The sequence below is a fragment of the Benincasa hispida genome, chromosome 5, assembly GCF_027475165.1.
Source record: "Benincasa hispida cultivar pf3 chromosome 5, pf3_genome.v1.1, whole genome shotgun sequence".
Classification (NCBI taxonomy): domain Eukaryota; kingdom Viridiplantae; phylum Streptophyta; class Magnoliopsida; order Cucurbitales; family Cucurbitaceae; genus Benincasa; species Benincasa hispida.
The window spans coordinates 65,646,949-65,668,892 of NC_143482.1; the positions used below are offsets into that span (position 1 = coordinate 65,646,949).

General features: G+C 35.3%; 1 pseudogene across 1 annotated transcript; it reads right to left on the bottom strand.

Moving 5' to 3' along the window:
• Positions 1-1,116: 1,116 nt before the first annotated feature.
• LOC120077641 (zinc finger CCCH domain-containing protein 2 pseudogene) lies at positions 1,117-2,840 on the bottom strand (annotated as a pseudogene). Its single transcript, XR_016529624.1, has one exon. The product of XR_016529624.1 is annotated as a zinc finger CCCH domain-containing protein 2 pseudogene (transcript).
• Positions 2,841-21,944: the final 19,104 nt, after the last annotated feature.

Genomic DNA, 21,944 nt, shown 5'->3' on the forward strand with positions numbered 1-21,944 from the left:
CCGAGAGACAGAGCCCTAACTTAACTTAACCCAACCACATCACTGCAACAGAAAAACGTGGCCTTCACGACTTTCCCCAACTGAATCCTAAAATGTCAAAAGCATGATTTAATACATCATCAATAATTTCACACCCCAAATTTCTTTGCTTCATATTTTTTTTACTACTAAATCTTTGCTTTATTACTACTTTACGGTTCTATTTCTTCTATTTTAGTTAAATTCTAAAAATAAAAATAATTTTTTAAAAATTATTTGATTTTTAACCGTTGTGAAAAATAGATAACTAAAAACAAAATAATACCGAATGAATCTAAAATTTTGAAAAAAAATTCCATAAGCTTCATTCAGAACAAAAGTGTAATCTAATTGCACTTCTTTACTCCTAATAATTTTTTTAAAAAAATACGTGAAGATTAAACTACATCTAATTATTTTACCCTTAATAAAAGGTAGACAAGATAAAAAGAAGTTGAAGAACAAGAAAAGTAATTAAATAATTATTAAACAGAACCTCTAGTATTGAAAACTAATAAATAATTATTAAACAGAGACTCGAATACTTTAAATAAAATTAGTTCACATTTAGACTTGCTGTCAAGTGTGTAAAGAAGTGAGATACTATTTAGATTTATTATTTTAATTATTTTTAAATTAATAATTCTTTTATAATTTGTTATAATATATATTTATTTAAATTCTTAAACTAATTTTGTTTCAGAATTACTTAAAAAATGAGAACATATTTATTTAAATATAAAAAATTTACTATCAACTTTAATAATTTGATAACAATAAAGACAGTTAAGAGTTTTTCCTAAAATCAATCCCTACGATTGCAGAAAGAGTCATAAACGAGCCTTAGACTGCTGTCGAACCTATACAACTCTAACTGATAATAATTCACAAAGGATTGTGAACTAATTTTCTAAGAATGTATCAATTTCATGCTTATGTTTACTGGAAAGTAAACTTAGATCTAATTAATCACAAAATTAAAGTTTTTGGAGAAAAAAATGAGAACACAACTTAAAAATTTACTTTGTAATGTAAGTTTAAATGTTTATTTTACATGCAGAACTCTCAACAATAATACATTAGGATAAAAAATAAAAATGGTAAAGAAACTTGCATATTAAAATTACATTACGAGAAAATTAGAATAATACACAACAAAAGCAGAAAATTTTCAAATCAGACGCCCCTCCCTGTCTCAAGTTCCTAATACAAAGTTACAAACAACAAAACAAAACACATAAATTCTAAGTGGAAAATCAGCAGCTTTCCCCCCCCCCCCCCCAACAATTTGCAAAACAATAATTCACAATGATTATTAATGACTATTTTTTTTCACACCTCACCCATATATATAATAACTGCTATATATACGGATGGTGTAATATTTACAGTTCCCTCTCAAAAAGTGTTATTTCTTCTTCTTCTTTAGTTTACATCAGCAGATCATTAACCCATCCGAGATCCGGATCGGAGGCGGAGGTCCATCCATTGTTGTTACCTTTGTTCTCGACGGGGAAGTTCATCGATGCGGTGGAGACATTTGGAGTAGAAGGTGAGAGAACAAACTGTAGTTGATCCTCATTGTTCAGAGACGAAACATCGATCCAAGGAATCGTCTGTCTTGGAGAAGCGGCGGCGGCGGCGGCGGCTAAAGTAGCATTAGCGTCATCGATATTCATGGATTCAATTGAGCTCATCAGCTCAGTCAGTGCATCTTTATAGCTCAAAACTCCATTAAACTTAGACTGATCAGGATTATTGTACCTCGAAATCGGCGAAAATCCATTCATCGATGACCGAGGTTTTCCGGGCGAGACCGGCGGAGAGAGCGGTGGTGACAGATGAGACATTCCAAAAAGCGTCGAAGTCGGTGAGGAAGTGGCGGCGGCGGCTCCACCACAATGACAAAGCAAACAGCAGTGATTAGAACCGGCAGAAGCCGACCTAAGAGTAGAATTTCTCTTATTCGGCGAAGAACAAGAGCCGCCGCCTTGAAAATTACTCACAGGAGGCAAAAGACGAAGCTCACGAGGTGAATGAGCAAAGAAACAAACCTTCCTCTTACAATTCTTTCCATCTTTACAAGCCTCAGTCCGATACCTCGCCGGATGAAGCCAACATTCAAAAACTCCATGAGCGAACTCACATCCATCACCACGACCACAACCGCCGCGACGGAACTCCGGACACATGGTACCAGAGTAATGAAAACGACGAGGATCTCGCCGCCGTGCCTTCTCTCCAGGATGAGCAAACGGACAATCCGTCCAATCATGACTCCGACTACGAGTACACCGCCTCACCTTAAACTCATACATCCTAAAATGATCTGACGAATACGGATCTCCATCCTCCTCCACTTCATCCTCACCATTAAACGGCAAAAATTTCTGCAAAAGAGATTCAACAGCAAACGAAAACCGCGGCGAATCAGAACACATTTCACCGTTTTCTCGTCTCACCGCAGCAAGAAGCTTCCTCGGCGGAACGTTAATGTCCTTGAGAAAAGATGAAGAACACGAAGAAGAAGAAGATGGAAACTGAAACTGAAATGGAAATTGAAATTTGTGTTGCTCAGTACAAACACTGCTCATTTGAAGAACTGAAAAATTAGGGCAAACGAAGAAGAGGTAGAAGAATAAGAACAGAGAAGAAGAGTTTAAATAGTTGGAGAAACAGAGGAGAGAGAAAACAAGAGGAGAGAGAAAGACGGTATGGGGCAGAAATTGCGTGGCTTCATAACATTTGGGGTAAGCATGCAAAAAAGGGTATGTGGCAATATCGTAGGGCTCTATATTGAAATTATTTTGTCCTTATTCTTAATATGCACATTTTTTTTAAAAAAGAAATTAATTTAATTTAATATATTATTTATAAAATTTTTTAAAAAAATAATGATTAAATTATTCCAAACTGTCTCCGGCTTCCCATCTGACCAAAGTTATTTTGGAATTTTGTTTAGTGTGTTCGGATTTGGAATTGGCACCACCCGATTGAAAGATCTTGGAGCAGTTTTTTCTTTATAAATTATTAATAAATTAATTTAATGGGTTTATTTTCGAACTTATCTACGTTATATATTAATATTATAGTATAAGGTAATTTTATCACAACATTATTCTCGAACTCGTATAGGATAATTTTAGAATATGGTAAATTGCAATTTTTGTCGCCTTCTGTTCCTGATTTGCTCTAGAAACTTTCATATGTATCTCTCATACTCGTTTTTCTATTTAATTAATTTACACCATTTATGTCAATTTTTAGTTTGATTTCATCAAATATCATGAATACGTGTATCATCAACCATCAACATGAGAGCTTTAAAGATATACATTTTCCAACCGGACTTGAAATTCTAATTCTTGAATACTAGTTGAGCTATGTTTAAATTGATAAACTTGATGATAACTACGATTTTCACATGAATTACTCTAAAATATGGTTAAATATTACACATTTTGTTGTCATGTGTAAGTGAATCGATTTCAATTATATCTATGGATACTTTGAATTATCTCATGAATGGTTAAAAAATAAATGGAATTTAAGTATTTTTTATCTTCTTGTTTCAATTTTATGAGTTCGATCTCTCACCTATACAATTATTAAGTTGTTTTTAGTTATATCATAATATATAATATTGTTATTTGAAGTTGAACAATATGAGATCATAGCAATTCAAACATATCTAACTTATGGTCAAGATTATATATGATTGCTAAATCAATAGAGCTAACTTGAAGTTAGTCATATAATTATGGATTGTTGTTTCGATTTATTTATGCATGCATCATATGGGACATGATGAGTAACATTAGGGAAGATAAATGTAATTTTTCTTTTTTTAATTCAATAATGTCAAGAGTGAGAAAATTTAAGCTCCGTTTAGAAATCATATCGTTTTTTTTTTTTTGAAAATTTAAACATATTTCTTCTCAATTTCTTACCATGATTTGCATTTTAAGTACAATAGTTGAATTATTAGCGTAGTTTTAAAATTAAAAACAAGTTTTTAAAAGTTACTTTTCTTTTCAATTTTCAAATTGACTTAAAGAAGAAATTTAGAGGTGGAAATAGTATTTATAGATGAAAATACGCAACGATGTATAATAGGAATTTATTAGATTATGTGCTACAAAATATTATAGGGTTTGTAATTGTGTAATTGTGTAATTGTGTCTCTCTAGCCTTGAGTTGGGCCAACCATGAAGCTTCTTCATCCAAAGTAGCCCATTGTTAATTATTTTCCTTTTACTATCTTATGGTATCTACCAAATGCTTTTTAATAATTACTTTCAACACAACCATGGCCCATGTCATGTGCTTGTAAATAAATCTATACTCTTTTATGAATTATTCTCTACCAATTTCAATGGTTCAAACTCACTTTTTACAGGCTGAAAATATCAAATTCTAGATGCTTCCTCTCTCTATATTTTATCCCCTCCTCACTTCTTTATATGCCTAATGGCTTTTCTTTGCACTTTTTTTAAAACAAAAATACTTAGAATCTACCCCTATCTTCATGTATCCTATCAAATTATCTAATCACAACTTGACACGTGGCAAATTCATCTCACCTCTTTTTTGAAATATTTTACATGTGATGAGGATGAAATGCATAAAAATAGATACATCCAAGTATCACTCATTTGAAAATATTCATAGCTGAATGGATAATGGATTGCACCTAATCCTGTAGCACGTAGTAAAATATAATAATAATAATAATAACAATTCATTTTTTTTTTTAAATTGTATATATTTGTTTCATGGAAAAATTTTATTGAGTGGTTGTCGCACAAAAATATGAACAACCCAAACAACACCCAATTTTTTTCCTTTGCTGGTTGAATGATAAAAAAAAATTGTAAACATCCAATTTGGTAATTATTTCGTTTTTTATCTTTTGTTTTTTAAAATTAAGTATATTTACTTTATTTTTTTACAAGGATTTCATATTTCTTAAATACAAAACCTAAATTCCAAATTTAAAGAATGAAAAATAATTTTAAAACTACTTCTTTTAGTTTTAAAATTTTGATTTAGTTTTCGAAAATATTAATAAACAATAAATGACCGAGGTAGAGTGTTTAGAGAATAAATAAATAAATAAATAAATGGTTTTATACTAAAACCTTCAACATAGTTCAAAGAGAACTTTAAAGTGAAAAGGCGTCCAAATCTTATTGCTTAGTCCACAGTTATAGTTCCCAAAATAATTAAGAATAAGTGAAGAAAATTTGAACTTAAAAGCTTGAAGTTTCTCAAAATTCAATTATCAAAGTGACTAATAATAAATTTGTTAATATTTCTTTAAAGCTTTTTAGTTCAACCATATATATCATCAGAGCAAGAAATTCGAACATCTAACTTTAATTAAGAATATATATTATTTTTAGTTATATATATATTCAATTTGTATGATTTTAAATAATAACCATTATAAAATGAGTTTTTTTTTTTTTAAACTTGATTGAAGTTTTTATTAATTAATTAATCATATTAGTTATATGGGACCAAAGGTGCATGTCAATTCACCTTGTTAATCTTTTATTTATGAAACACATTTCACTTTGATTTTGTAGAGGTTAGTTGTCTCACACTTATACTACATGTAATGTTAGAATGACTTTTATATAACCAATGTGCATTTAATCTCATGAATATAATGTGTGTTCTCAATGTTTTCTCAACTTTAGTTAAGCATATTCCATAGGCCGTCCATCCAATCCCATCAATTAAATGGGCCAACTGTTTGAGCCCAACTAGCTTTACTTAAAGCCCACGATGACCCAGCCCATTACTTCAAGCCCATAGCCCGAAGAGTGTTTTGACTCTTTTGTAGCACCTAACATATCAAATATATATATTAAAATATTATTTTAGTCATTATACTTTAATGTTCGTTCAATTTTAGTTTTTGTACTTTTAAATATCCATATACTTTTAATAAATCTCAAATTTAGTCTCTTGAATGTTTGAAAGGGAACTAAGTTTAAGATTTTAGTCCATGTACTTTTAATAAATATCAAATTTTAGTTCCTAAATTAATCGACGATTAACAAGCAAAGGAAACTAAATTTAAGATTTATTGAAAGTATAAAAACTAAAATTGAACATTTAAAAATATATAGACCAAAATTGAACAAACTCCAAAGTATAGGGACGAAAATGATATTTTAACTACAAAAAGATTATTTGAGAAGGATATAGTTGGTAATTACACCGTTATCCATATACACATGAGATGAAAACTATAAAAATACTTGGAGTTTACCTTAGTGATCACTGGAGAGTATATATAATTTTGAATTCGCACGTAACGGTTATGGTGAGGTAGTCATGTTGAATAGGATTTTTTGAAATTTTGGGGTTTTGAAGTAATATTTATAAGAGAGTTGTCTAATTAAAATAATAGCTTACAAACGGTAGCCAACCTAGCAGATAAGTATTAAAATAAATGATATGTGACCAATTGTGTAAAATTGCATTATTTCATGAATGAACACGTCTTTTCGTAATTAACCAATTTGAAGAAGAGAATAACTATTCGAATGGTCACGAATAGTCTATAAATGTCTCTTTTTCAAATTGCTTAGAAGAATTTTTCATAATCACTTTTCTCCCATTAAAAATTTTTCCCTTTTTATAAAGTAGTTGAAGTTCGATTTATTTCCACAAACTGTAGTTCACTAGATCTTGTGGCAGAGTGCTTCTTTCATAAGAAAGTTAATCTATTCTATCCGGGTAGATAATTACTCATGAAACTTAAGCACTAGAATGAGTAAAATTGTCTTAAAAAGACAACGTGAAGTCATTAGGCTTAGATTCTTTTCAGTATACCAAATTTTGTATTTTCTAATTTTTTTTGTATGATATTATTCATATAACAATCTTAAAACAGTTTTTATATTGTATTTTATGCCACTTTTCCTGGTGCATCATTTTATGTATAGTTTTATGGCTCTTCTATATGTTTCACATTGGTTATAGGCTTGCACATTATTTGATGTCTTTTCATCAACTTTTTAGTGGATATAACCACTTTAAAAGTGTTTATGGAATTTGGTTATTTGTATTTTGAACTTTGTTGCGTAATCAAAGGAGATTTTCTACCAATTCTTTAGTGTTGGATTTGAATTGTGTTGGAGTAGTTTAGTATTCTGTTTCCCTGAAAACCACATGCAGTTATGTGCTTATTTTGTTTTTGTTTGTGTTGAACGAAGAGGAAAAATAATTATTGACCCTTTTTTTTTCATTAACAAAGTTGGCAAAACCGCATGGTGATTAAGGTTGGTGTGAACTTTCGACTCCTCCAATTGCATTATAAGGAGAATTATTACTCCCTTTCATTCATTTTTTTTCTTTGAGTATCATTTTATTGTTTAAAATTTGGGCTTCTTTTACTATTTATGTATGTAATAGGTATTAAACATATTGTTCTCGTATTGTTTTATGTTTCAAGCATAATGAATAATACCTCAAGTTTTATTTTATGAGAACTTGTTTGGTAAAGTTATTTACTTTGGTTCATAAATATTTGGTGATCAATTTCACGCCAATGTCATCAATAATATCAAATTGTTGTACTACATAGTGTTGGTGGAAGTCATGGAGAAATTTATGAGAAATTTAATAACAATGATTTCAATTGGTAACAAGAAGAAATGTTGTCCTTTGGTTTTGGCAAGATTTTGAACAGATATGCTATTGTAATGTTAAAGGAGAAGTAAATAAAGAAAAGTTGTTTACACTTGAGTCATAGAAACACATGCAAAACATTTATGCAAAGTGACAAAATAGGTAAAATCAGGAAATAACCGATGAGCTCTATTGAATGAATGAATTATTTGGTACTAGGGTTGGCAAAAATCCCCGCGGGGTCAGGTTCCTGCGAGCCGGAGTGTGGAATCCCCAGTTTGACCAGGGCTGGGGTCAAACCAAGGATAAAAAACGGGTCCCCGACCCCGCCCCGAATATTTTTTTAAATAATTTTAATAATAATAACATAAATAAATATATATATAAATAAAACATTAGCTAGTTTTATTATTTTAATTATTTTAATTTATTTCATAATATAATTATATTAAATTAAATTTTTTTATTAAATCTAAAATGTTTTTAATTATTAATTTAAATAAATAAAATTATAATAATACAAATTTGTTATATTAAATATTTAAAATTTGAATATAAATATAAAAATTTAATTGATTTTAAATAAATAATTAATTAAAAATAAAAATATAAACATGAAATTTTTCCCTGCGGGGACCCAATCCCCAAATGGAGATTCCCCGACCCAACCCCGACTCCCCAAAATGGGAAATGGGGCGGGGACAGGGATTATAAATCCCCATGGGGACCGGGACGAGGAGTGCATCCTCGACTCCGTCCTGCCCCGTTGCCAACCCTATTTAGTACAAAGGAATCCAATAAATAATACAAGGGCAGCAGAGCAAGCCCGATAACATGAATACAAAGAATAACAAATAAAATAACCGACCAAACGACATCGTACAAGGTAAAGAATGGAGAGGAAAGAAAACGGGTAAGTGTTATGTTGTGATGGGCTCTTTAGGCTTTTTTGAGTTGGGCCATTTGGGCTCTATTCTCACATCCCCCCTCAAACGAAAAGGTTATGGTAGCACACCGAGTTTGGAGTGAAGAGTAGTAAAACGGGCTTCTGTCAACGGTTTGGTTAAGCCATCTGCTAATTGATTTGAAGATGGCACATACCAAAGGTCGATTGTTTTAGCCAACACTTTGTCAAGAACAAAATGAACATCGAGCTCAACATGTTTGCTGCAAGAGTGAAAGACCAAATTGACAGCTAGTGAGAGTGCACTTAAGTTGTCGCACCAAATAATAGGAGTTGCAGTCGGGCAGAGGTTCATGAAGAAGAGATTGAACCCAAGAGATTTCAGGTGCAGTCTGAGCTAACGAACGATATTCTAATTTTGTACTCGATATGGTAACTACATATTACTTTTTGGAAGGCCAAGAAATTAGAGAATGGCTAAGAAAGAGGCAGTGAGCTGCAACAGACTTTCAGTCATCAATACTACATGCCCAATCAACATTAGTATAGGCTATAAGACCTGTGTGTTCTGTCTTTAGGAGAAACAAACCATAATTGATAGTGCCCTTAAGATAGTGAAGAACACGCTTATCTGCTTGCCAGTGGAGTGATGTAGGATGTTGTAAGAACTAACTTAATTTATTCACAATGTAGGAGCTGTCTGGTCTGGTGTGTGTGCGGTATTGAAGAGCACCCAAAAGGCTTATATAATGAGTTGAATTGTCCATAGTTTCCCCTTCAGAAGCAGAAATCTGCTTACTTGTGATGGCAGGGGTTAAACATGGCTTAATATGGGATAAGCCAAACCGATCCAACAGATCAAAAATATAATTTCGTTGCAGTAGATGCATCCCAGCAGGTGTGCAAAGAACTTCAACACCTGGATAATAGCTCAACAGTCCCAGGTCCTTCAAAGAAAACATGGTATTTAATTGTTGAATGAACCTGTCTATAAAAGAAGTAGAATCACCTGTGATTAGTATATCATCAACATAATGTGAGTTATTTGCTCGAGAGTTGACAAAACCCTAGTGAAGAATCATCTGTGATTAGTATATCATTAAAGAAAAAGAGTGAGTTATTTGCTCGAGAGTTGACAAAACCCTATTGAAGAAGAGTATGTCTGAGACGATCAAACCAAACTCGAGGTGCCTGCTTGAGACCATAAAGAGCTTTGTGTAATATGCAGACATAGGTGGGTCGTTGCAAGTCAATAAAACCATTTGGTTGCTTCATATAGACGTCCTTTTCAAGAACTCCATTAAGGAATGCATTGTTTATGTCAAGTTGATGAACAACCCAATCTTTTGAGACAGCCAGGGCGAGGATGATGCAAATGGTTGGAGCTTTTACAACTGGGTTGAAAGTCTCATGAAAATCCACGCCAACATTTGATGAAAGTATTTTGCAACCAAGCAAGCTTTACGTCATTCTATTGATCCATTAGAGAGATGCTTGACTTTAAAAACACATTTGTTACCTACAAGATTGACCCCTAGAGGGCAAGGAACAAGACTCTACATTCTATTTTGGCACGAGCAGTTATTTTAGTATAATTAACAGCTTTCCATTGAGCTGATGAGAGTGCCTCGGAGATGGAGAGAGGCTTATGTACAGGGGAGGAGTCAGAGGCATATAGAGAGGTCCACTGTTTGGGTTTAAAGATGCCACTTTTGGCATGTCTGCATTGGATGGGATGGGGCTGGATTTGTAATTGTAGCAGGCACAGAGGTACAGAGGAAGCATCTGACTGAGCAGGAGTAGATGTTTCAGCATATGATCTGACAGTATTAATATGGTTAGGAGAGGGTGGTGTTGTAGATGAAGAGGTGTTGAAGTTAGGAGAAGAAAAGGGTGATGTTGCAGTGGCCATAAGAGAATGAGTTATATTTGCTGGAGGTACAAGAGAGGGAGGAGGGGAAAGCACAAGAGTAGAAGAAGGATTTGGGGCAGTAGGGAACTGGGATGAGGGGAAAGAGAACCAATGGACAATGAGAGATGCTATAGGATTGGACAAGGATACTTGATGGTTGGGAAAACTAGTTTTAAAGGGAAAGAAGAACTCATCGAACACAACATGTCTAGAGATATAGATTCGACCAGTGGAGCTAAGGCATTTATATCCTTTGTGGGTTTCACTATAGCAAAGGAAGACACATTTGGTACTGTGAAATTGGAATTTATGAGATTGATACAGTAGGAGGCAGGGATAGCCTGTTGTTCCAAAGGTACATAGAAAAGAGTAATCTGGTAATTGGTTGAAAAATTTCTGCTAAGGGTAGATATTTTGTAGAACAGGGGGTAGGTAACTGATTTATTAAAAAGACAGTAGATACAAAAGTATCCCACCAATACTTCAATGGCATGGAAGCCTGTGCTAGAAGAGTAAGGCAAATTTCGATAATATGCCGGTGTTTTCATTCGACAATGTCATTTTGTTGGTTGGTATGAGGACAAGGATGACGAAACTCAATTCCATTCTAAGTTAAGAAAGAATGGAATGAACGAAATTCACCACCCCAATCACTTTGAAGAATTTTATTTGTTCTGTCAAATTTGTTTTCTAGTAGGGATTTAAATTTAATGAAGGCAGATAGGGATTCACTTTTGTGTTTAAGGGGATATATATAGGTTAGTCTTGTGAAGTCATCGACAAAACTAATATAAAATCGAAAGCCTGAGGTAGACAGAATAGGTGATGGTCCCTAGAGAACGCAGTAAAGGATTTCAAGGGGTTTAGAGGTATGAGAAATAGATCGATTAAAGGGTAGTCGATGTGATTTTCCCAGTTGACAAGCTTCACAAAACTCAACTACTTCATTTGAAGGCGGATTCGAATTACATAGATTAAAGACTTGACTTAAAACATGATTGGAGGCATGACCTAATCTTTGGTTCCATATAGACTTTAACACCTTAAATGAAGTATTATTTTCAATATAAAAAGCTAGATGGACTTACATGACTGAGAGCAGTAGACAGAAAGATAGTGATATTAGACTTAGACTTTAAATTGAAGTATTTCCTTTAAAACGATGCAAGAATCCTTACTTGATTTGGGGTTAAAACTATTATTTCCAATATGAATGATAGGTAAATTAGTGCCATCACTAACAGTTAAGGTTTTGTTACCATTATATTAAGTTTTCTGGTGTAAATTATCAATATCAGCTAGCACATGGCTTGTTGCTCCACTGTTAGTGATAACGGGTAGAAATGCACGTTATCATAGTGCTAAGTTCTTGAACAATGTTGGATTGCGTTGATGAAATATATCACTTTGCATCCATTAAGCATCAATTTCATAATATTGCAGTCGCATGCGTTCAGTGTATTAGAACTATTGATTTTTGTATTTTTATGCAGAATATGCGTTAACGCAATGCAAAATTGCAATCATAGGAAATCATCGTCGAGCAACTTCACCGCAAGGCTTTGCGTTGATCGTGCTCGTAAACATTTGCCCGAGAAGGATCGCTGCAACTTGGTCAGTGCAACATGGTGGGCGAATCTAGGTGAAAGGCCAATTAAGAGCGATGAGATAGAAAGCTGATGACAGTCGAATCCAAATTAAGATGAAAGTCGATAACAGTCACAAATTACATTCAGTTTTATCGGTGATAATAATTCGGTGCATCAATTAGGAATTAAAGCTGTCTCATCTGTACAACTGGGAGAGAGAAGCCGCATTTCACCATTGATGCTCTATAAATACCAAGTGCATTCTTCAGAAAAGGGGTTCACCATTTTTACAACCAGTTGTACAGTTCGCACGTCTTTGTTTTTAGTTTTCTTTCATTTTAAGGCAGACGCGAGGGTGAAGGTTGTGTCGGTAGATCGTTCCAATAATCTTAGGAGAGTGCCGAAAGCTACAAAGACAGAGTGAGGGCCGACACCTGCGAAAGCGGGAATGTCTTTCGATTAGAATAGAGATTTCAGTGTAAAAAGCCTCGGTCAGCAAGGAATTGCTACCAGGCTCTCTACCTTTAACTTCCATTGGCATTTTGTACTCAACTCATTTATAAGAATGGAATTTCTTTCTCTATATCTGTTCACTCTCTGTGATTCACGCATGAGTAGCTAAATCAGTTGAATGGGTTGAGAAGCATTTAGCTAGCACAACTAGGGAGTCTTTATTCTTTGCGATTATCTTGTTTATGTATGCTTCATTCGTCCATTAGGGATACTCGGGAGAGTAGTCTAAGGACAGGATCTAGACTTGGGAAGGTGAGGTCAGAATATAGACACGGAAGAATCAGATTAGAACGCATAATACAAGAGATAGGCGCTTAGGAATGAGCACTATTTGTTATCAACGCATCACATGCATCCTAGAGATAGGATACGATTGTATGCGGTCACCTTACTTTCATGCATTTTGCATCATCTCATAGGACAAGAGTAGAGACTTAGGAATAAGCTCTATGGACACTTTGCATTCAACACATGCGTCCTAGATTTAGGAGCATCGCATTTACATTGGAAAATAACTTGCTATACATGGTAGTAACATGATTGCATAGTCTGACGCATTCCTGAGTAACGCTAGCTAAAGATCTTCTCAACCCGTTCATCGCATACTCATTGCATCTATCAACGCAACTGTCTTTTCTCAAATCCGCCGCATTTATTTATTTCTTTTTTTCATCAACGTAAACAATAAACTATATATTTTATTTATTTACCCGGTTACCGCAAAGTTTTCATCAAAATTACCAACGTAATCTATTTTCACAAGTCTCTGTGTTCAACCCTGGACTTACCAGGAAACTCAGAGGAATTTACACTTGAATTCTGCTGGGGAAACTTGAGTACACAACACAATTCCATTAACGCATATCATCCATATTTTCACTTCATAAATACGAGCATCAAGTTTTTGGCGCCATTGTCGGGGACTTGGCAACTAAATGTTTGTTAAGTTTTGTGTCTCTGTGAGCAAACTTATTATCTTGGGTGTATTGCAGCTTGTGCAACCAGGTTGCAAACAATATTGAAGTATAGGCGATGCGCCGAAAGCCAATGTTGACCCTAAGGTAGAAGGGCAATCAGTCGCAAAAGAGCTGAAGACAGTTCTAAGCTCATGGTCGCCAACATACGCCCAACAATTGCCGGAAGTTCCAATGGTCAGAGCAACTTGACCCAAGCAGTTGAGAGCCATCTCCGGCATGGAAGACTCCTTGCGGTGACAACACTCTTATTTTTCCAGGGACGTCTTCTACTCTATCTTTAAATTGCTTTCTTACTATAGATTATTTATTTTATTTTGTTATTTTGGATATATGGTTTCTTCTGTGGTTTTGGGTACGTTTTCTCTTGTAGGTGCAACAATAAGTCTCCTCGGTTCGTAGCTCAATGGAAGAATTCCTTTCACCCTTCAACGCATGGCTTCAATCGTGTGGATTCCAACTCATGAGCGCATGCGTTGTTCCGCCTAAGGTCTTTTCCTATTATCTTGTATGCCTTATCCTTTTGAAATTCTTTCTTTCCTGATTGCGTTGTTTTGCGATGTTTCTATGATGGTACATATAATTCACCGCATTTTCTAACTAATCAACGCAAGACATTCTTTACTTTTATTAGCTTCTTCAAATTTTGAAAGTCTTAAGTTTTATTTTGTGCAAACCTTTGTTCAAACATTTATTATCGCATTCTTGTAATTCTGTTTTTAGCTTTGCGGTGAGAACACTGCCAACCTCTAAATCTGAGGGTGGTAGCGGTCTCGAAGAATTGCATTCATTATATTGCAATCATTTTTTTTAAAAAAAGTTGAAGTGAGATTTTGAGAATAATAACTCCACTGTCAACGCAATGGGGAAACTCATGTTGATAAGAGTTAAGCTGACCTACTCGAAATTGGATGTCCGCATGACACACGTGGGGGCAAGCCAAAACGAAGGCAAGTCACCAGAATCAGCCCATTAGCGCAACTCCTCTGTTCGGTACAAGCCAAAACAAACGAGACAAAAGTTGAGTTGAATATGGAATGCAACCGAAGTTGGATGCCCGCATGACACACGTGGAGGTAAGCCAAAACGAAGGGCATAACCAGGTTCAACGCCTCATTTGAATAAGTCATCGTAAAGTTTTGAATTATTTTGACAAACGCATTCTCAAAAGCTAAACACAAAGTTGGGTGAATGAACAAAAGTTTTTTAGCAAAGGCTTACCGGATTTAAACTTAGAAAAGATCTTTTTGAAGAAGCAACCAAAGTAGAGGAGAGCATTGCGGTGATGGTCAGATACGTGTGTAAATTATATTCTGAAAAGTTGGTCATCGCAAAGGAAAACATGAAGGTGGGTTAGAATTTCTTGAGTATAACGCATGCTTGAGGACAAGCATGATTTTAAGTTTGAGGGTGTGATGACATGCAGAAATGCATGTCATCTTAGGCCTTTTACTTAGAATCATGAAGGTTGTTAAGCAGAATATGCGGCAATTGTACTAGGAATTCATGAGAAAAAGAGTTTGTGTCGATCAGCATGTCGAATCTCAGTTAACTCATTACTTTGCATTAATTATGCGTTCAATGTTCTATTTTTGTAGCCAATGCAGGAAATGAACGCAAACGCGGAAACTGGACCACCACATGGACGACCGCATGCAGAGAAACACTCCATCGCAAAGCCGAATGCGTCGATCAACGTATGGATGTTGCGGTAATCATCCGTATGCGTCCATTGCATGGGAGTTATGCTCGTCAAGCGATTGTGGTCATCATGTGAAGTTATGGTGTTAAGCGAAAGCGGCCATTGAATGATTGCGGCTACGTGACAACGCATTCTAATGGGTCAACGCAAGGTAGGTGGAATGAATGCATCAACGCATTTACCTCGAGAAAATCCAAAGCTGATGCTGACATTTTACCTACCGCGTCGTTGGTGGCAGAGGTTCAGAAAGGACTGACATGCCGAACATCAGACTCAGAGCAGTCCAATTAATACTGACGGCGATCCAAACTCTATAAATAGAAGCTGATGAGCAAAATTCCAAATCATCCGAGGGAGAATCCTTGTGAACCGGGGACTTTCCCCGCGATCTAGACAAATTGCGTGAGAAGATGGCTGAGAGTTCTTCACCTCCTTCATCCATTCCGAGTGACGACCGGAGCCTTCGACCGGAGTTAGATATCGAGAGAGTCAGCTCCTCTGCCCATCCATGGCACCATCGGTAGCCTTGACGTACATCTACTGGAAGCAATGTTTTGCTTACAGCCGGTTATTTCTCTATTCCTTCGACTCCATCTCCATCTTCTTGCTTAGCATCTTTACTTTCATTGTAACACTTAGTGGGAGTGCTTGGGTATTGCATACTTAGTCATGTGGATTAGAAATATGAAGCATGTAGCAAACCACAGAGAGGTGTGCGTTGCGCAAGTATGTGAGTAATCTTATTTGCTTAGTGTGAAGCTGCTGCAATGCCTGTCTATGGGCTAACGCATTACTTGTCTATGTGTGAAGTCAGCAACAATCAACTGTCCGAGAGGGTAAGTGGTTAGACACATTAAGCAAGGTATGCATTGTTCACTAGGGATAGTAACAATCTTAGGTCAATGAAGTTTATGTGATTGTCTTGTATTATGTATGCTTCATTCGTCTATTAGGGATACTTAGGAGAGTAATCTAAGGATAGGATCTAGGCTTGGGAAGGTCAGGTCAGAATCTAGGCTCGAGAGAGCCAGATTAGAACTCATAATACAAGAGATAGGCACTTAGGAATGAGCACTATTTGTTATCAACGCATCGCATGTATCCTAGAGATAGGATACGATTGAATGCGGTCACCGCAGCATTGTATGTATTCTGCATCATCGCATAGGACAAGAGTAGAGACTTAGGAATAAGCTCTATGGACACTTTTGCATTCAACACATGCGTCCTAGAATTGGGAGCACCGCATTCCCATTGGAAAATGACTTGCCATGTATGGTTGTAACATGATCACATAGTCTGACGCTGACTAAGGTTGCCCTTGCAGTCACTCTTAAGTTCTGCAATGAAAAAATCTCCGCATTTTATCTATTTTCCCATTCATTTATTTCATGTCAAAGTTTCTCGCATCTCTACCTTTCATGCATATTCTCATTGTGTTGTCTGTTAGATAGGAGTAGGAGTAAGATTAACGTAGCAACATCCCCTCCATTCTTTTATTCAACCGCCGCATGTACATCACCGTAAACATATAGTTACAAGTCCCTTTGTTTGACCTCGGATCACCCGAGAAACTTGCGTTCATGTTATACTTGGTGTGAGCGCAAGAAAACTTGTGGCAGGACGCATGGTCATTGCATACATTCTTTAACGCATTTTTTCATTCCAACGCATGACCATCGACGCATGACTATCAATGCATATCTTAGGAACATTCATCGCATACCTCGTCCACGGGAATTTGGTTGTCGAGTAAAATTGACTCCCAATTACCGCGCACCAGTTAGCAGGCCATTTTGGATCATTAAGAATCTCTAGAGTGGCAATGTAAGCTGAACCATTGTTTCCTTGGTTATTTCCAGCACCAGCTCTATGAGGATTGTTGAACTCTTCATCATAACAAGAGTAGCAGGCATTTGCAGAGTGACCATATCTGTCACATACTTGGCAGGTTGGTTTGTTTCCTCGATTATTACCTAAACATCCTCGTCCTCTTCCATGCTAGTTTCCATGATTATTATTGTTGTGATTGACTGAATGGTTTCCATTACTTCCCTTGCCTTGATTGTTGTTTCCATTGTGGTGCCCATTGTTGTAAAAACGATTTTTATTAGACTGCCTCTGTCTATTGTAAGCAAGGTTTGTTGTTGGTTCGACTGGTTCTGATATAATGGGGCTCGTGTTGAAGCGAGCCAAGGTTCTTTCAAAGGTTACTAAGGTAGAGTGAAGTTCCTGTCAAGTGGAAATGTCTTTTCCTTCTATTGTGCACGCTATTGGGACATAAGCAGCATCCAGACCTGCTAATACATAGGACATAAGATCATCAAAGGTGATGGGGTTACCTGCTAATTTTAGGTTACCAGAGGCTTGTTTCATTATAGCCAGATAATCAGTTACTCTATTGTTCCCTTTTTTGGTATTTTGGAGAATGCCTCTGAGTTGATTTATCCTAGCTTTGCTAGTAGCACCATACATTGTTTCCAGTGTTTTTCAGACTTCTCGAGAGGTTTTGAGGCTTACTACAGCAGCAGCGATTGAGGGGTTCATCGACCTGAATAACCATCCCAGTAGAGCTTGATCAACTGTGACCCATTCTTCAAAGAGAGGGTTTAGTACCAGTTCTTTCTTTCCATCTGCTTCAGTAACTTCCAACAGCTTCGGTGGTGGAGCTTTCGTACCTAAGATATGATCGTCAACACGCTATCCTCTAAGAATGGCTAGAACCGTTCCTGTCCATAAAAGGTCGTTCTTTTCGTCAAGCTTCACGGTCAAGACAATACTCAGAGGATGGCCAAAGAAGGAGCTTATCACATTTTTTACGGAAGAAGAAGATGATGATGAAGTAGCCATGGTGTTAGCTTTCAATGGCTCTGATACTAAGTGATAAAATAGGTAAAATCAGGAAATAGCTGATGAGCTCTATTGAATGAATGAATTATTTGGTACAGAGGAATCCAATAAATTATACAGGGGCAGCAAAGCAAGCCCAATGAGAGTATAACACGAATACAAAAAATAATAAATAAAATAACCAACCAAACGACATCGTACAGGGTAAAGAATGGAGAGGAAAGAAAATGAGTTAGTGATCTATTGTGATAGGCTATTTGGGCTCTGTTGAGTTGAGCCGTGTAGGTTCTATTCTCACATGCAAGAGCCACAATTTGAGTAGACTAGATAACACACTATATAAATAATATGTATAGTGGTGGATTTGGGAAAAAGTTATGGGAATCATTAGAGAAACAGAAAAGGGAAAATACCTTTTTCTCTCTCATCCTTTTCGTCCTTCCTTTTTCTCTCTCTTATTATCTTCTGATGTATTCTTTTCTCTCTCTCCGTTGCTAAATGTGCAGAAAAATTGAAGGAAAAAAATTCGGATATGTGTTGAATAATATAGATCTTAAAATTTATACTATAATGAGATGTTTAATACAAAAAATATATATACTCCAAAAACAAATTAAAAGAACAAACGATCATTGCTAGATTTATTTATCCACCATTTTTGGAGTAATTGCAGTGGCAAGGGCTCTGCTGAAGTTGGGGTCTCTGATTAAAAGAGTAGCCATTTGTTGAACTAGAAGCTTTTGGGTTGAAGAAGCTGAAGTTGAGGGTGTATAGTCAATGCTTAGTTGAGAATTGGTTAAAGTAATCAAAGGTTAGAACAGAAGGCATTAATGATGGAGATTTGACAGAGAAGGTGATGATGAAACCCCACAAGAATTATGCTTTCAACTTAAATGAATGAGCTCTATAAATTTAGCAGTGGAGAAGGAGGAGGGAGAATAAGAAAGAAGGGAAGAAGAGAGAATGAGGGACTAGGAGGATGAGAAGGGTGAGAGAGAAAGAAGAGAGATTCATAGGAGAAACATTAAAAAATATTTTTTTTTTTTCCAATTGGGCTTGCCATTTCAGCATTTACTCAATTTTTTTGCTTAGATATAATACTTTTTTGAAATAAAGGGACCTTTTAAACTCATTTAAAAAAAAAACTCGGGGACTAAATTAACTAATTTAAAACTTGAGGACTAAACAAACCTATTCCTCAAAACTCAAGGACTAAAAATTATTTTCTGAAATGTATAGTAAAAAAAAAAAATTTGAGCTATAAAATGATTGATTCCAAAATCGTGATAAGACACATTTTGTATGTCTCGCCAAGGTTAATTATAATGTATGACATTTTATTTCTGGAAACATTAAAGATTCCTTGTGAATTATGGAAAGGTCGAAGCCTTCTTAAAATCTTATGTTATTGTGGGGTATTTGGGAAAAGTGATTATTCCTCGATTGATAATCCAAGTTTGAGAATATTGGATAACAATTTAAAAGGAGATTGGGATATGTTTGAGTTGGCTACAAAATTTTTGTACAATATTCCTAAAGTGTGAGACTACAAAATTTTTGTATGGTATTCCTAAAGTGTGAATACAACTTAAACCTCTTTAGTGAATAATAATAAGTCTCAACATATATGATCAAACAACCACTTTCTGGTAGAATGATCACAATTGACTTTATAAAGTCAAAAAATAATATGCAGATCCGTTTGTAAAAGGTCTAACTAGAGAGTTAGTTGAAAGTTCATCAAGGAGAATGAGATTAAAGCTTTTAAGTTTAAAAGGTTAACTAGAGAGGCAACCCAACCTAGTTGACTGGAGATCCCAAAATCTAGGTTCAACGGACAAACCGACCTCTGGATAACTTAGTGAGCATTGTGTTGAATTTTTTTTCTTCTTACCCATTATAAGGATGATGAGACAGTGCAAGTGTGATTTTAGGGTAAGCATTGTGCTTTTAATGATATCTATAAGTTGTTGAATAATTATTTATGAAATGAGCATATACGATATTCTTTGTAGGAATCATCCATGTGAGTGTGAAGGGGTCGTTTATATGAGAATTTTAAGGTGAATTCTCTAAAACACTCATAAGACTAGGCGATGTTCAAGGCGAAAATGAACACAATTATGAGGACAAACTTTGTTATAATGAGAAACTGTGTGACTTCAATTGTCTTAGTTTACTCTAGAACGACTAACAATTCAAGGTGTCAAGTTCATTGATTAGCTAAGTAAACTCGATTGATGTTCACTGGGGAAAGTTCAAAGTGTTTACTACTTATCTCGATGCAGATTCTTCATTAGGAAATACCGAATGTTTTCTTTTTCCTTTGATATTAAATTGTCAACTTAATATTTATTGGGGGGATTGTTGGAATTAATAGTAAGTCACCATTTATGTAGAGTGTTGAGGTTGATACCTTAAATCTCAAAGGTCCTGTAGTTTCTAATTGTAATATACAAACGATTTTTTTATTTAATAAAATTCGAGGTATTTTATTTGACATTTAGTAGCATTAACCCACAAAACCAATAAACAAACATCCAAGGTTATCTTTTGTAACTTAAATATGTATGTAGAGATATATGGATAGATTATGTTTAAGTGATAACCTGAAGGGTTTGTAGTATATGAATAAGATTGGGTTCCTTATCCTAGTGACACTACAAATACGGTCTGTAGATGTTACAATTTTTGTAAAGTGCTATAAATGATATGATTCTGATAATTTATGTAGAGACATGTGAGCGAGGGTGTTCATACAAAGGAGTTTGTATAAGACTAGACCATGAAATGAATAGTCTCATTATATAACGCCGTTAATAATAGAGACTTACATTTCAATCAGGATGATTATAAGTGACATGACTTGAATCCTGAGTGAGTTGTGAATTCCTGCCTATGAAGGCGGTCCTTTGATTTGTATGGGTGAGAATGGCTAGATCACCGACTCAATAAGCCCACCATTTTAGGGATTCGTTTGATTAGGGAGCTAGGTGAAGGAACTCTTATCAAAAAGAACCCATGAGCAGAAGCACGATCGATCCAAATTCATTGTGATAAAATTGCAAGCATTGACAAACATAAAAACGAGTTATGCATCTTCTAACAAATTACGGCATGCTTTAAAAACTAATAACAAAAGGGATGAGAGACATACCTTTGAAGAACTTTTCTTTTACAAATCTCTCGCTCTCGTGAAGAACATGGACAATAAAATCTCGCTCTCGCACAGATCACCTACCCAATCGTCCAGTAGTCATGAACAAACTTCTCCACGAACAAGTAACCTCTCAGACACCACCACTCAGCAACCTCGATATTCTCAGAGTGAGAATCCAGGAGGTGTGAGCTCTGTTAGATTTGGTAGAGTGTTTGAGGAAACAACGATCGAACTATACGATCAAGTAAGTGGGAGAGTGAATTGTCTATCATATAGACTTTGTACTTGATCATTTAGTAAAACTCAGCAGGTACACGATCGTTTAGAAAAAAACAGGCTTGATTGTTTACACGATCGTTTAGTGACTCTCGCTTGCCACGCGATCGTTTAGTAAAACTTTACACGATCATTTGGAGAAAGGCGCGTGTACACGATAATTTAGAAAAATACTTAAAGGCTATCGTGTAGTCTGTCGTGAGCTAAACGATTAGAAGTGTACTTAATGAAGCGATTCTTTACAAAATGAAAACATTTTTCATTTTATCCTTCAGTTATGAAAACTAAACATAACCTCCCACTTTCATGCACGATTAAAGGAGAAACCACCCACAATTATCGTATAATTGTTTTAATTATAAATAAATATAATAACTAACTTAACATATTATATTTATA